At 43.4% G+C, this 13,671-nt stretch overlaps 1 protein-coding gene across 3 annotated transcripts in view; it reads right to left on the bottom strand.

Moving 5' to 3' along the window:
* MBNL2 (muscleblind-like splicing regulator 2) overlaps positions 1–13,671 on the bottom strand; it is a 174,235-nt gene that overhangs the window by 123,790 nt on the left and 36,774 nt on the right. The window lies entirely within an intron of this gene.

The raw sequence follows: 13,671 nt of genomic DNA, 5'->3' as shown, positions 1-13,671 counted from the left end.
TTTTTTCTTTGAGACAGAGTTTCATCTTGTCGCCCGGGCTGGAGTGCAGTGGTGTGGTCTTGGGTTACTGCAACCTCCGCCTCCTGAGTTCAAGTGATTCTCCTGCCTCAGCTCCCCAGTAGCTGGGATTACTGGTGCCTACCACCATGCCCAGATAACTTTTGTATTTTTAGTAGAGGTGGGGTTTTCACCATGTTGTCCAGGCTGTTTTCAAACTCCTCACCTCAGGTGATCCACCCACCTTGGCCTCCTAAAATGTTGGGATTACAGACATGAGCACCGCATCCGGCCTGCCACAGGGCTTTTCTTGGCTGCTGTGTCTGATGGGTCCCTTATAAGGGAGAAGCTACAATGGTGTCTCAAGCTTATCTGATGATGGAACATTTATTTAAGCAGGACATCTCTTGGGACTGGTAGGAAATGCTACTTCATCCCAATAATTATTTTACATTTGAATAAAAGTGTTTGCATGAGTTCTAATTGCATGTGCATTTAAGGAAGTTGGCAATCTTGAAAGCTATGACACATAGCAAACTTCAATTATAAAATATTTGAGGGATCCAGGCAGGCTCCTGCAAGTCTGTTTGGCAACGTTGTGTTCACAGAAGCTAATATCAGCGAGCTTAAGCTAGGGAGCTTAAGAAGATGAGTTTAATAACTAAATTTAATATGGGTTGGGTTTCATAGACCAGCCTGGACTTGTATCTTTATTACCTCAACCTGTACCTCTGGCTCCCATGGAGAACAAAGGATGAGGAAAGCAAGGGACAAGGACACATTTCTGCCTGCATCAAGGGAGATGAGGCACCAATGACAAGGGTATTTCAAATGATGCGCTGAACACACTTAAGTGTTTGAAAAATATTACATAGAGTCCCCAGGTCCTCAGTAGCAGGCCCCAAGGTAGATGCTCAACCTCAAAGGCAGCAGAGTCTCTCCCAGGGGCTCCCATGAAGGAAAAGAAAGAGGTAAACATAGGTACTGTTGCATACATGGCATGAATAATTACTCAGATGTTCCTAAAAGTTCTCCAGGAGCTGTTTCCAATGCATTTCATGAATGCTGCACATTTTTATTCTTACTTATAGGTAAGAAGCCTTTTCCATTCCCCCTGGAAGAAATACATTTTTTCCCCTGGGAGAATCCCCATTTCAACTTACTGTGAAAATCCCACTAGAATTCAGATGATCAGACTCTACCAAGATACACTTGCTTAAAATTAAGTATTTATTTGAATTGACAAAAATTGTACAGGATTATGTACAAACGATAATTTGAAATATGTATGCATTGTGGAATAGCTAAATTGAGCTAATTAACATATGCATACTTAGCATTTTTCAGTTGTGAGAACACTTAAAACCTCTAAGTGAGATCATGCCCTATTTGTCTTTAAGATAAACTGACTTTTAAAGGCCGGGATGGCCTTCCTTATACCTTATATAAAAATTAACTCAAGATGGATTAAAGACTTAAATTTAAAACCCAAACCATAAAAAACCCTAGAAGAAAACCTAGGCAATACCATTCAGGACATAGACATGGGCAAAGACTTCATGACAGAAACACCAAAAGCAATTGTAACAAAAGCCAAAATTGACAAACGGGATCTAATTAAACTAAAGAGCTTCTGCACAGCAAAAGAAGCTATCATCAGAGTGAATGGGCAACCTACAGAATGGGAGAAAATTTTTGCAATCTATCCAACTGACAAAGGTCTAATATCCAGAATCTACAAGGAACTTAAAGAAATTTACGAGAAAAAATATCCTATCAAAAAGTGATATGAACATACAAAGGATATGAAAAGGGCAATGGATATGAACAGACACTTCTCAAAAGAAGACATTTACATAGCCAACAAACATGAAAAAAAAGCTCAACATCACTGATCATCAGAAAAACGCAAATCAAAACCACAATGAGATACCATCTCATGTCAGTCAGAATGGTGATTATTAAAAAGTCAGGAAATAATAGATACTGGCGAGGCTGCGGAGAAATAGGAATGCTTTTACACTGTCGGTGGGAATATAAATGAGTTCAACCATTGTGGAAGACAGTATGGTGATTCCTCAAGGATCTAGAACCAGAAATACCATTTGGCCCAACAGTCTCATTACTGGGTATATATACCCAAAGGAATATAAATCATTCCACTGTAAAGACACATGCACACCTATGTTTATTGCAGCACTATTTACAATAGCAAAGACATGGAATCAACTCAAAGGCCCATCAATAATAGAATGGATAAAGAAAATGTGGTACATATACACCATGGAATACTATGCAGCGGAATGAGATCACGTCCTTTGCAGGGACATGCATAAAGCTAGAAGCGATCATCCTCAGCAAACTAACACCGGAACAAAAAACCAAATACTGCATGTTCTCACTCATAAGTAGAAGTTAAACATTGAGAACACATGGACACAGAGAGGGGAACATCACATACAAGAGCCTGCTGGGGGTTTGGGGGGTGAGGGGAGGGAACGTAGAGGACGGGTCAATAGGTGCAGCAAACTACCATGGCACATACATACCTATGTGACACACCTGCACATTCAGCACATATATCCTGCTTTTTGTTTTTTTTTTAGAAATAAAATAAATAAATAAGTTTTAAAAAGTTGGGTAGGCTGGGTGCAGTGGCTCATGCCTGTCATCCTAGCATTTTGGGAGGCCAAAATGGGCCGATCACTTGAGGCCGGGAGTTTGATACCAGCCTGGCCAACATGGCGAAACCCTGTCTCTACTAAAAATACAAAAATTAGCCTGGCAAATGCCTGTAATCCCAGCTATTTGGGAGGCTGAGGCATGAGAATTGCTTGAACCTGGGAGGTGGAGGTTGCAGTGAGCTGAGATTGCGCCACTGCACTCCAGCCTGGGCAACACAGACAACCTCTGTCTCAAAAAAAACAAAAAAGAGCAGGTGTACCCAAGCTTTCTGATGGCCAGAGTCACTTGTACAGCAAAGATATTTTGGAAGGAAAGAGGTGTGCATTATATCACAGGTACAACATACTGTTATCATAGCCTCTCATGAATCCACTCTTTCTCCCAGCTTGTTCTTTGTTCCTTTTCGAAAAGCTATATGGCTACTGTCAGCATAGGCACCTGTACCAAGGAGTGGGTACAGGCAGGCAGATGTGGGGAAGAGGAAGAGAGCCACTTGAGCTAGGTTAGATGGGTCCACTAAAGAGAAGAGCAGTGGAGGGTAAGGATGGACTAGACCACATTTTGGCATGGCCATCAAGAGACGGGACTGAGAGATATGCCAACATATAGACATAATAGAATATTGGACTCACTAGCCTGCCAGTTGCTGAGAGGAAGGGGCATGTGGTAGACTGTGCTGTTCAAGGCAGAAATCACCAGCAACATATCAATTAAGCACCTGAAATGAGGCAAGTGCCACTGAGACTCTAAATTTTAAATTTTTATTTATTCTTAATGAATTTAAATTTTAAAAAGTCACCCTTGATTCAGTCATTGGAAAACTTTTTAGTGTGATTGGACTAAGTTGAGCATATAAATTTACTTTTTTAATTTTAAATTTTATGAAACCTACGTACAGATGGAGTACTGCCAATGAAAATTTAGCATCCAAATTCAGATGTGCTCTAAGTAGAAAATACACACTGAATTCAAAAATACATGGCTTGTAAGGAAAAAAAAGAATGTGAAAATATCTTATTAATGTTGTTTCATAGTTATTATGTAGTGAATTATTTTTTTAATATATTGGGTTAAATATTAAAATTGATCTCACCTGCTTCTTTTTACCACTCAAAAATTCAGAATTATCTAAATAGCTCACATTCTATTTCTACGGATGGTGCTGTCTTAAGGGCTTTTGCATTTCTTCTATTAGTCAACAGGACTTCCGGGAGTGGGTAGAAAGTCCTAAGAACTAGCTTCCAGCCTTCACTTTACCGAGGTGTCTCATCACATAATCTTGGGCAAGTCAATTTCTTTCAGACCCACCTTCTTCATCTAAATATTGATAATAGTTCCTGCCTGTATGTACATGGTTGCTGCCATGAAAGACAGATTATAGTGAAAATATAAAAGAACTCTGTGATTTTTAAAAGTTACTATACCAATCTGTATTAACAAAATCTACTTTCAGGCTTCCTCTCTCTCTACAATAGTTTCGTATGATGACCAGCATTAGACCTGGTGTAGATCTGCTCCAGCCACAGAGTCTGAGAGCAGGGAGGTGCCTAGAGATCAACGGTCTGACTGCATAGGGGTACCTGGACCTCTTATCTGGAGAAGGCTTCACTTCTCACATCGCCTTTATTTTGCAACCAAAGGGACCCTCAGAGAGGTTTTTCCAAGTGTCACTACAAAAACCTTAAGCCTGCTTTCTTCCTTCAGCTGCTGCTCACCCAAACGTGAAGGGAACACCTCTGGGGCCAAGCAGTCACCCTGGGTGGGAAGCAGGGCTCCAATGCTCTTGTAGCACCAATGGGAGCCTGCTTCCCTGAGGGCATGGTGGAAATGCAGCTGCTTTTCCATTCACAGTGCCCTGGATGAGCAGGGAGGAAGGGGTGGCATTTCAAGTTCATCTGCCCAGAGGGGCCTCTTGTTAATAATGTCTGGAGAGGGCACCTCCAGGTATTTCATAATTTTGGAAATCAGGAAAATTTCCATCAAGATTCCATGTATAATGGCATTGCCCCATTATAGGCAAGGCACCCTTAACCTTTCCCAGGAGTTTCTAGGCTGCACTGGGGACACGGTCTCTGCCCACATCATTTTCCAGTTTTGTCTAAGTCTCTCTCACTGGTGTGTTTTGGCTTCCCTCTCTTTCACTTCTTTTGACTTTTCTGGTTTTATTTCCAACGCCCCAAACAATCCCACCCTAATTAGCTCCTTCCAGTGCAGAACCTAGGCAATGTTTGGGAGTAGTTGCCCCCGATTATTTCTCTGGCGGGCCCTCTCCTCTTCCTCCTCAGGCATTTAGGAACTTCCTGCACCTCCTGCAAGAGGATATGAACTTGCCTGAAGGTTCAGCTGAGCCACCCTCTGGCAGGCCCTCCTCACCGGCCTGGATCCGGAACAGTGCCCCCTCTTCCTCCTTTCCCCTTTGACATCCTCTCCTACAGCCCATCTTTAATACTGCCTGGTCATTATTTTTAAATAGGTATCATTATTCCTTAATTCACAAGAACTGTAAATATTGATTTCTCCATCTGCCTCCCCACAGGGTACACTCCTACAGGGTTTGCCTCAGGTATCTGATAGACTTTGCCTATTATTTTTGAATCTCCAGAGTTCAGTTCAGTGCCTGGTATGCAGAATATACAGGACAAATGTTTGTTGAATGAGCTCCTGATCCTCCTCCAAGGAATATTTGCATTTTAATAAGAACCAAACTCAAGCTAAAGGAATAATGCTCTGAATGGGGAATTCCAGTATTATCCATAGGAAAATTCCAGCAGATGCCACTGGCTTACCCTGCTGCTGCTAAGTAGGCTGAGGCTGGGAGCTGCCCCAGGGATGCACACCATGAGCCTCAATGCCCAGCGGTTTTTAAAGTGTTGTGCCTGGGCCGGCAGTGGCAGCATCCGCTGGGAGCTGGTTAGGAATGCACACTCTCGGTCCGGTGCGGTGGCTCACACCTGTAATCCCAGCACTTCGGGAGGCCGAGGCAGATGAATCATTTGAAGTCAGGAGTTCCAGACCAGCCTGAAAAGCATAGTGAAACCCCATCTCTACAAAAAATAGAAAAAAAATTAGCCAGGCATGTGTGGTGGCGCATGCCTGTAATCCCAGCTATTCAGGAGGCCGAGATATGAGAATCACTTGAACCCGGGAGGCAGAGGTTGCAGTGACCCAAGATTGTGCCACTGCACTCCAGCCTGGATGACAAGAGCCACACTGTCTCAAAAAAAGGAAGGGAGGGAGAGGGGAGGGAGGAAGCCAGGAAAAAAGGAAGGAAGGGAAAAGAAGTGCACACTTTTAGGCCCCACCACCAAGGTCCTGGATCAGATACCCTGATGGTGAGGACCAGCAATCTGTGTCTGAATGCAGGCTCAAGCTTGAAAACCCCTGTCGGAAGCATTCCTTGCCTTCTGTGTGCCAGGCATCCTGCTGCTTGCTGAAGGAACAAAGATGTCCACCCAGAGTTACCTGCAGGCTTTTGAGTTCACTGATTTCCCTAGAAACAATTGTAAGAGTGCTGGCCGGGCTACCCCCAGCGGCTGTTTCTGATCAATAAAAACAAAACAACAAAACAGAGCCAGACTCACAGAAAACACCTGAGAGATTTGTTTCAGCTAAGACTTCCTTCTGTGAGAATCAGGAAGGACACTGACCCATAGCCCTCTGGAGGGGGTGGGCGGGGCCTTGTTTTACGGACGCTTGTCTGAGAGAGGACCACTTTAAAGAGACTAGTGGCCTGATGACCAGCAGGTCAGCCATCAGAAGGAGCTGCTTTGTAGTGCCCCATCCTCTCCAGACGGCGTGTGATTTAAGGAATATCCAGGTTCACTGCTTGACTCATCTTTAAAGGAAAGGCAAGACTGAAGTTCGAGAAGAAAGAAACGAGGTTCTGTAGTATTTTCTGAAATGCCAAAGAATGTGCCATTCAAGTCTACAAAATAATCCCAAGCTATTTTTAGGGTCTTTACTTACATGACACTTCATTTTTCAAAATGTATTTAAAAACTCTTCTAAGTGTTAGATTTTCAGAAAAGAGTCACTTTTGACTGTATAAAAGAATTTGCCGCTCACATTATTTTGCAGCTGCTAAGTTATGCAGGGCAAGTTTGGAAAGCCTGGCTTTTCACTCTGCAAGGAGGTGACCTCCCTCCATTCCACGCCTCTCAGACAAGCCGGGGCTGTGGACCCCAGGTGTCTCCTCCGTGCCATTGCTTTCTAGATAGTTTGTACATTTTTTAAGGGAAAAACATCAATCATGTCCAATCTTGAGACTGAGATTGATCAAAATTTCAGACCACCTTAAGGGAAATAATTCTGCAGCGCATAGTTCCTCCAGTTTACTTTCGGGTCATCTATGATATTTTAGCTGCCTGCCAGACATCGGCCTCCTAGGGAGCTGATTAAAGGATCTTTGCAAAACAAGCCTATTTCGGAGTCAGACAGTCAAGAACTCATTATTCATTAAGTAATTTATAGGATGCCTTTAATTTTTTTTATATAAATCTAATTACAAGAAAGAAACCTCGTCTCCTTGACTCTGGTATTTCCAGTTTTCGGAATCTCTGAGTTTCCTATTTTTAATTTTTAAATTCTTAAAATATATATATTTTTAAAAATAATGTTTCCTTCCTGTGAATGGCTCAGTGTTGGAGTGTCCCCATTCTATTTCTGAAGCCTAATTTAAAATAGCTCTCAATGTGCTCTCTCTCTTGATCAATGACTTGGCCGCATCCTGAGCCTATCAGATGCAGACGCCTGGGCGGGAGAGGGCCCTGGAGGAGCCGCCAGCTGAAGGACTGGGGCTGAGAGCCACTTGACCTCCAGGAGGAGGGTGTAAGACTGCCCTGTAATCACAGCCTCTGAGAAGAGGCTCCTAACAGGCGCCTGCCCATAGGAAGCTCGGTGAACCAAGGGAAACACAGATGTGAAGAAGATGCAAATGCGAGTGAATAGAGCACTCGATTGACTTCTCAAAGAAAAACATTGAGGCAGGTAGCAAAAGAGAATTTTTTTTAATGGTTTTTCTTTCTAGATACCTTTAAATTGGTTTTGGTTTTATTTATTTATTTATTTATTTATTTATTTATTTATTTTTCTTGAGATGAAGTCTTGCTCTGTTGCCCAGGCTGGAGTGCGGTGGCACAATCTCGGCTCACTGCAACCTCTGCCTTCCAGGTTCAAGTGATTCTCCTGCCTCGGTCCCCCGAGTAGCTGAGATTACAGGCGCCTGCCACCAAGCCTGGCTAATTTTCGTGTTTTTAGTAGAGACGGGGCTTCACCATGTTGGCCAGGCTGGTCTCAAACTTCTGACCTCAAGTCATCCACCCACCTCGGCCTCCCAAAGTGCTAGGATTACAGGGGTGAGCCACCGCGCCCGGCCTAATTTACTGAAAATATAAATAAAATGGTGCCTTAAATGTTCTGCTTGGTTGAAGGACAAGACCAACTTTTCTAACCTGGACTCTAGTCACTCTGCCTCTGAATGGCTGTGTGATGTCACCTGCTCTGAGCTTCAGTTTCCTTGTTTTTCATCAAAGGGATAGTAACACTTAAGCCATAAATACATGCACTGCAACCAAAATATATTTAGTAGTATACTGTCAATACTCTCTATGCGGTACCTAATCTGTATCAACATTAGTTCTTGAGACATCCACATGCATGTACGCACACACACACAAATGACAGGTGGAAATAACTTCTTTACTAAAAGTTCTTTTCTCCAAAGTCAATGAAGTGTAAGTCAAAGAAAGTAGAAAGGCTCTTTCTCTGAAGGTAGGTACAAGCTATGAAGTCCTGCCTAGCATGTGAGTTGGACACGCCCTTGATAGATTGTCTTCTAAAACTAACTCCAAACATTCATTCCTTCTAACTAGAGAAAGAACCATGGCTGACAATGATATCTTCATTTGACATGGTACTTTGTCCTCTGGAACATACTTTCAGATATATTAATATAAGGGAAATAAAACATAGGGTTGCCCAAGGCCATTCAATGAGTCAGATAAGCCAACCTCTGTTTCATGATAAAAATAACAAAAGGAGAAATTTCCAACTGTTTTTTTTTTTGTATCTTATGTCTTAAAGTACAAGTGAAAAATTCATAAAACCCAGGGCTCATTTTAACATGCAAAAATTTCCAATCTCTTTTCAATGCCATTTCCAGGAATGGGTAGAGAAAGAAATCACATCTTCAATTCAAAGAGGGAAAATTTCTAAATATATTCCTGAAACTACAGCCAGATGTAATCTATTCAACACATATTTGTATTCAAATTATGTTTTTCACTGCATCTGTGTTTTCTATCCAAATATTTATGATTCAGTTAGGAGATGCTCTTATTAGAAATGAAAGCAATTGTATTAGAGACCATTGAAAACTGCGTTGCACTTACCGGTTTCCTGGATGTCCAGGAACCAATGGCTGCAGCCAGACAGAACAATGATCGATCTGTCAGCTGAAATCTAGCCCTGAATTCCCAGAGAAGTCTTTGTCAGAACTTCGATTTCCTTCCCCGGCCACAGCCTCGGGTGGACAGAACCACTTTCAGCTGACCTTTGTCGTTTTCTGTCTCTCCAGTGACCAGCCTAATGGCCATTTCATCGGCCTGTACTCCTACCTATAAATACCAGTAACCCCTTTTTTGACAAAATGTTTGTAACACAACTTTTATTCTCATCAAATGAAAATCATGATGTAACCAACAGACACACTTTTTAAAAACAAAATCGATATATTGCCATAACTATAAATACAGTAATTTACATATCAACAGAAAACCATTTTATACAATAAATAATATATATTTTAAAATTTTGATGCTAAGGCACAAGCATATTAGAAGATAGAACGAAGTGTCAGAAGCTGACACCTGTATGTTTGCAGCACTGTAATGAATGTAATGGGTACAAATGTTGACTGATATAGGTTTGATAAAAGGCGTGGCTTATCAAAGTGCTGAATCATTTCTGATGAAGTTCCTAACAAGTTAAAGAATAATCTTATCTCAGTTTATACAGTTGTTGCATTCTTGAAAAATTTGATATATACTAAGACTGTCTAATAATTAAAAAAGAAAAGTAAGGCTGGGCACAGTGCCTCACACCTGTAATCCCAGCACTTTGGGAGGCCAAGGCGAGTGGATCACCCGATGTCAGGAGTTCAAGACCAGCCTTGGCAACGTGGTGAAACTGTCTCTACAAATAAAATAAAATAAAATAATTAGCTTGGCGTGGTGATGCGCACCTGTAATCCTAGCTACTTGGGAGGCTGAAGTGGGAGAATTGCTTGAACCCAGGAGGCAGAGGTTGCAGTGAGCTGAGATCGCGCCACTGCACTCCAGCCTGGGGACAGAGTGAGATTCCGTCTCAAAAAAACAATTAAAAAAAAAAAACGGGGGAGGACTTCAAAATGTGGGTCCTGTGTGTGCAGAAGGACATCAAAGCTCTGCCCAGGAGAAAGCAGAAGGCAACTAGAAACGGGTGTAGAAGTGATGGGCATGGATCCAGAGTTGGAGTTCATGGCCTTGGAAATGACTGCTAAAATCATGGAATGGCAAAAATAAGAGAGGAGGAAGGGATTTATTTGTGTACATCTAGGAGAGAAAACAGGAAGGCTTGGACTGGATCAAGGACAGTTTATTTAGTGATTTGGAGGTGAAAAAAGGAAAAGGAGTAAGGCAAACCACAAAAAAGAAAGCGACGAAAGATCCTTCCAATAATGCAACAGTGAGGGAGAAAGGTTCAGAGTTTCTGAGGAGGGAGTAGCCAAAAGCCTCCACTGCCACGGACACATCAAGGCACGTGGGCAGTTTGTGGTGGCTAGGTGTCATGAGGGGGAAGTCCCTGCTGGCTTTCAAGGGGGGTGGCATGATGCTGTCGGAGCTGGGGAAGGAGGCACTCAGTGCCTGGAGAATTTGGAGCATTCGCTGCTGCAAGAACAGCGTGTGGCAAGGCAGGGATTGCACTCCCAGCTCTGAAGTCAGAGATGCTTTGGTACCTGTGGGATCCTGAGCAGTTACCCTTTCAGAACCTCAGGTTTGTAGAGAGAGTTTTAAGAGTGCACTCTCTGAAGTCCCCGGGAGGGTGGGAGATAACCTTCTTCTCCCCTGACCCTTCTCACGTTTCTTTCATTTTAATGGAAGGAGAAAAACTGAACAAGAGCTCGGGGAGATGGCAGAGTAGAGGCATGGGCCAGCATGCAGCCACTGGCCTCAAGAAGGGAGAAGGACAGGGTGGCTGGCTCCCATGGAGGCCCAGCCTCAGCGAGGAAATGAGACACTGACTTCACACTCCCAGGACCCACAGAAGGTGGGAAGTGAGGGATGCATTTGAGATAACGTTTTTAAAGTGAAAGATAATGAAGATCAGAGTGATCAAAGGGTTTATGCCTGGTGGCCTGTGCTAATTTAAAAAAAAAAAAAAAGGAGGTTAGCATATCTGTGGATGGGGAAGGTGGAGAGAAGAAGGAATAGCTGGAACACAGGCAGTTTGGCTGCAAAATCCACCAAGCCTCTGTTTAACCATTCTCTTGTCTGGTTTTATGGCTTCCAGTGCACTCTTTTGTACAGTTTTACGGCTTTAAAACCCACTAGACAGTGACATTTGTGTTCTTTCTTTCTCCTATTTCTTTCTCCCCTCCTCCCTCTCTCCAATACCCTACATCTGATCCAATGGCAGATGCCTCTGGCTCCACATTCCTAATGGCGCCAGAGTCTGACCACTTCTCACCAGCTGCACTTGGCCCCCTGCCTTGGAGCCAGCATTCTGTCCCACAACATTAGTACAAAGCCTCCTCACCAGTCTACTGATGCCTCTACCCTTGCCCCACTGCAGCCACATCTCAATAAATCATCCGGAGGGGCTCTTTGGAAATGTAATCAGATCATGTCACATCTTTGCCCAGGAACCTCCAATGGCTCTCCACCTCACAGAGTGGGACCATCAAGAGCCTTATGACAGCCTACACTGACCTCGGTGACTGGCCCCATACATTCTGACCCCCCCCCAGCCATCCTGGCCTTTGACTGCTCATTGAGTAGCCAGGGACATCCTGCCTTAGAGCTTTGACCTCACTGTTCCCTCTGCTGGGAATATTTTTGTCCCAGATAGTCACGTACCTTGGAGGTCAGCCTATGAGGCAGTCTTTCCTGATGTAATATTGCATCAGTCTTACCTCCTCACTCTGGCTCACCCTGCTTTATTTCCCTCCAAAGTCCTCATCATTATTTGACACTCACATATGTACTTGTTTATCTATGCATTTTCTCCCTCAACCAGACTCTAATGTCTGTGAGGGGATGGTCTGTCTGTATCCTTAACATCTAGGGCAACATTTAACTTTAGAATACGGTGAGCAGTGAATAAATATTTGCTGAGTAAGCAAGTGAATGAATGAGCAAATAAACGAATGAATACACCACAGAGTTTACAGTCTCTGCCCGCCTTCATGGTTTGCTCTGCTCCATCTTCTTGATGGGATGTGAAATCTTTCTCAACCACTGTTGTTGCTATTATTTCAGCATGCTGGGACTCCAGTTTCTTAGCTTTAAAACAGAGAGGCCTCGACAATATCTAGAGTCACTGCTGTCCTTAAAGTTCTGTGACTGTACAGTGATTGGCAAGGCTGATTTAAGGAGAAGTGTATTTTTAGGAACTCTTCTGGAAATCTTACCAGCTCGGCTGAGTTTGGCCTAGATTTGTCAGCAGGCCTTTTGAGCTGTGGGATCTAAAAGGAGCATCTGAATCGGAGGAAGGGGGACATGAGTGGAGCCCATTTTCTTCCTGCTCCCAAGTCCAGACCCAAGGAGGGAGCACAAAAGGGGATTCAGGGAGGGTGAAAAGGTGGCAGGGTCTGCCTATAGCACTCAGCGCCTTGAGGGGTTGGTGCAGGAGTGAAAAGGATTGGGGAGGTAGACTTGGAATGCTTATGCCCCAGACTGTGAAAAGGACAATGTTCGGGGGACTTGGTGCCCCAGAGGTTTCATTCTTCTTCTTTACATGTTCTCTTCTCCTAGCACAGAATATATAGAGAATGCCACTATGCACCAAGACTTCACCAGCGCACCCAGGCCCAGTCTCCATGGTGTGGTGGTGGGAGATACTGTGGTCCCAGACCTAGAGGAGGGTCTCAAACTTGAATGGGAGCAGTGCTGGGTCCTGAAGGCCACCAGCAGAAAAGGTTGCTCAGAGTCTGAGAAGATGTGAACATGATTCTCACTAAGGCTAAGCTCCAAGAGGCCCCATTCCTTGGCTCTGGCATTCTCTCACAAGGAAAGACTGCATTTTTGAGTCACATGAACCCTCAGCATTGCATACTCTAGGGGTTAACGTATCTGAAAGTCAGGTCAGAGAGAGCAGACCTTCCTCTGGCCTCGGGGGTTAACATATCTCCAAGTCAAGTCATAGAGACCAGGCCTTCCTCTGGCCTGGGCCCTTGAGGCAGTGGCCACAGGTCTCCTTCCTAGGATCTGTGATCTGGCTATTGAGCCTATGCCAGAGATAATATACCAGAAAGAGCCAGCCAGTTGTCCAAACTCTTTCCAAATCCAGCCCCATCCCACTATTTTTGCAGAACCCAATTATTCTAGCACAGAACCTGATATGGGAAATGTGGCTTGGAGGATCCAAGAGTTCAGAAGACCTCAGAAGGACACAGAATGCTACTCACTTATTTGAACACTGTGGGAAAGATAGCAGCGGAGTCTGATACGCAGGTGATGGGGTTGTATTAATATTTAACAAAATATAATTTTCACTATTTGACTTCAGCGGAAAAAGCAGAACCCAGTAATCCAGGAACAGGAAGAGGGTAATTTATTAAAACAAGATTTTGTTTTGTTGTTACTTCATTCACCCTAGAAGAAAAAGAAAGAAAGAAAGAGAGAGAGAGAGAGAGAGAGAGAGAGAGAAAGAAAGAAAGAAAGAAAGAAAGAAAGAAAGAAAGAAAGAAAGAAAGAAAGAATCAATTTACTGTCATACTTTGAAAAATTGCCA

Source organism: Mandrillus leucophaeus, unplaced genomic scaffold (assembly GCF_000951045.1).
Source record: "Mandrillus leucophaeus isolate KB7577 unplaced genomic scaffold, Mleu.le_1.0 Scaffold960, whole genome shotgun sequence".
Classification (NCBI taxonomy): Eukaryota; Metazoa; Chordata; class Mammalia; order Primates; family Cercopithecidae; genus Mandrillus; species Mandrillus leucophaeus.
Note: the sequence above shows the minus strand (reverse complement) of the source record. Positions and strands in the feature narration are given on the sequence as shown.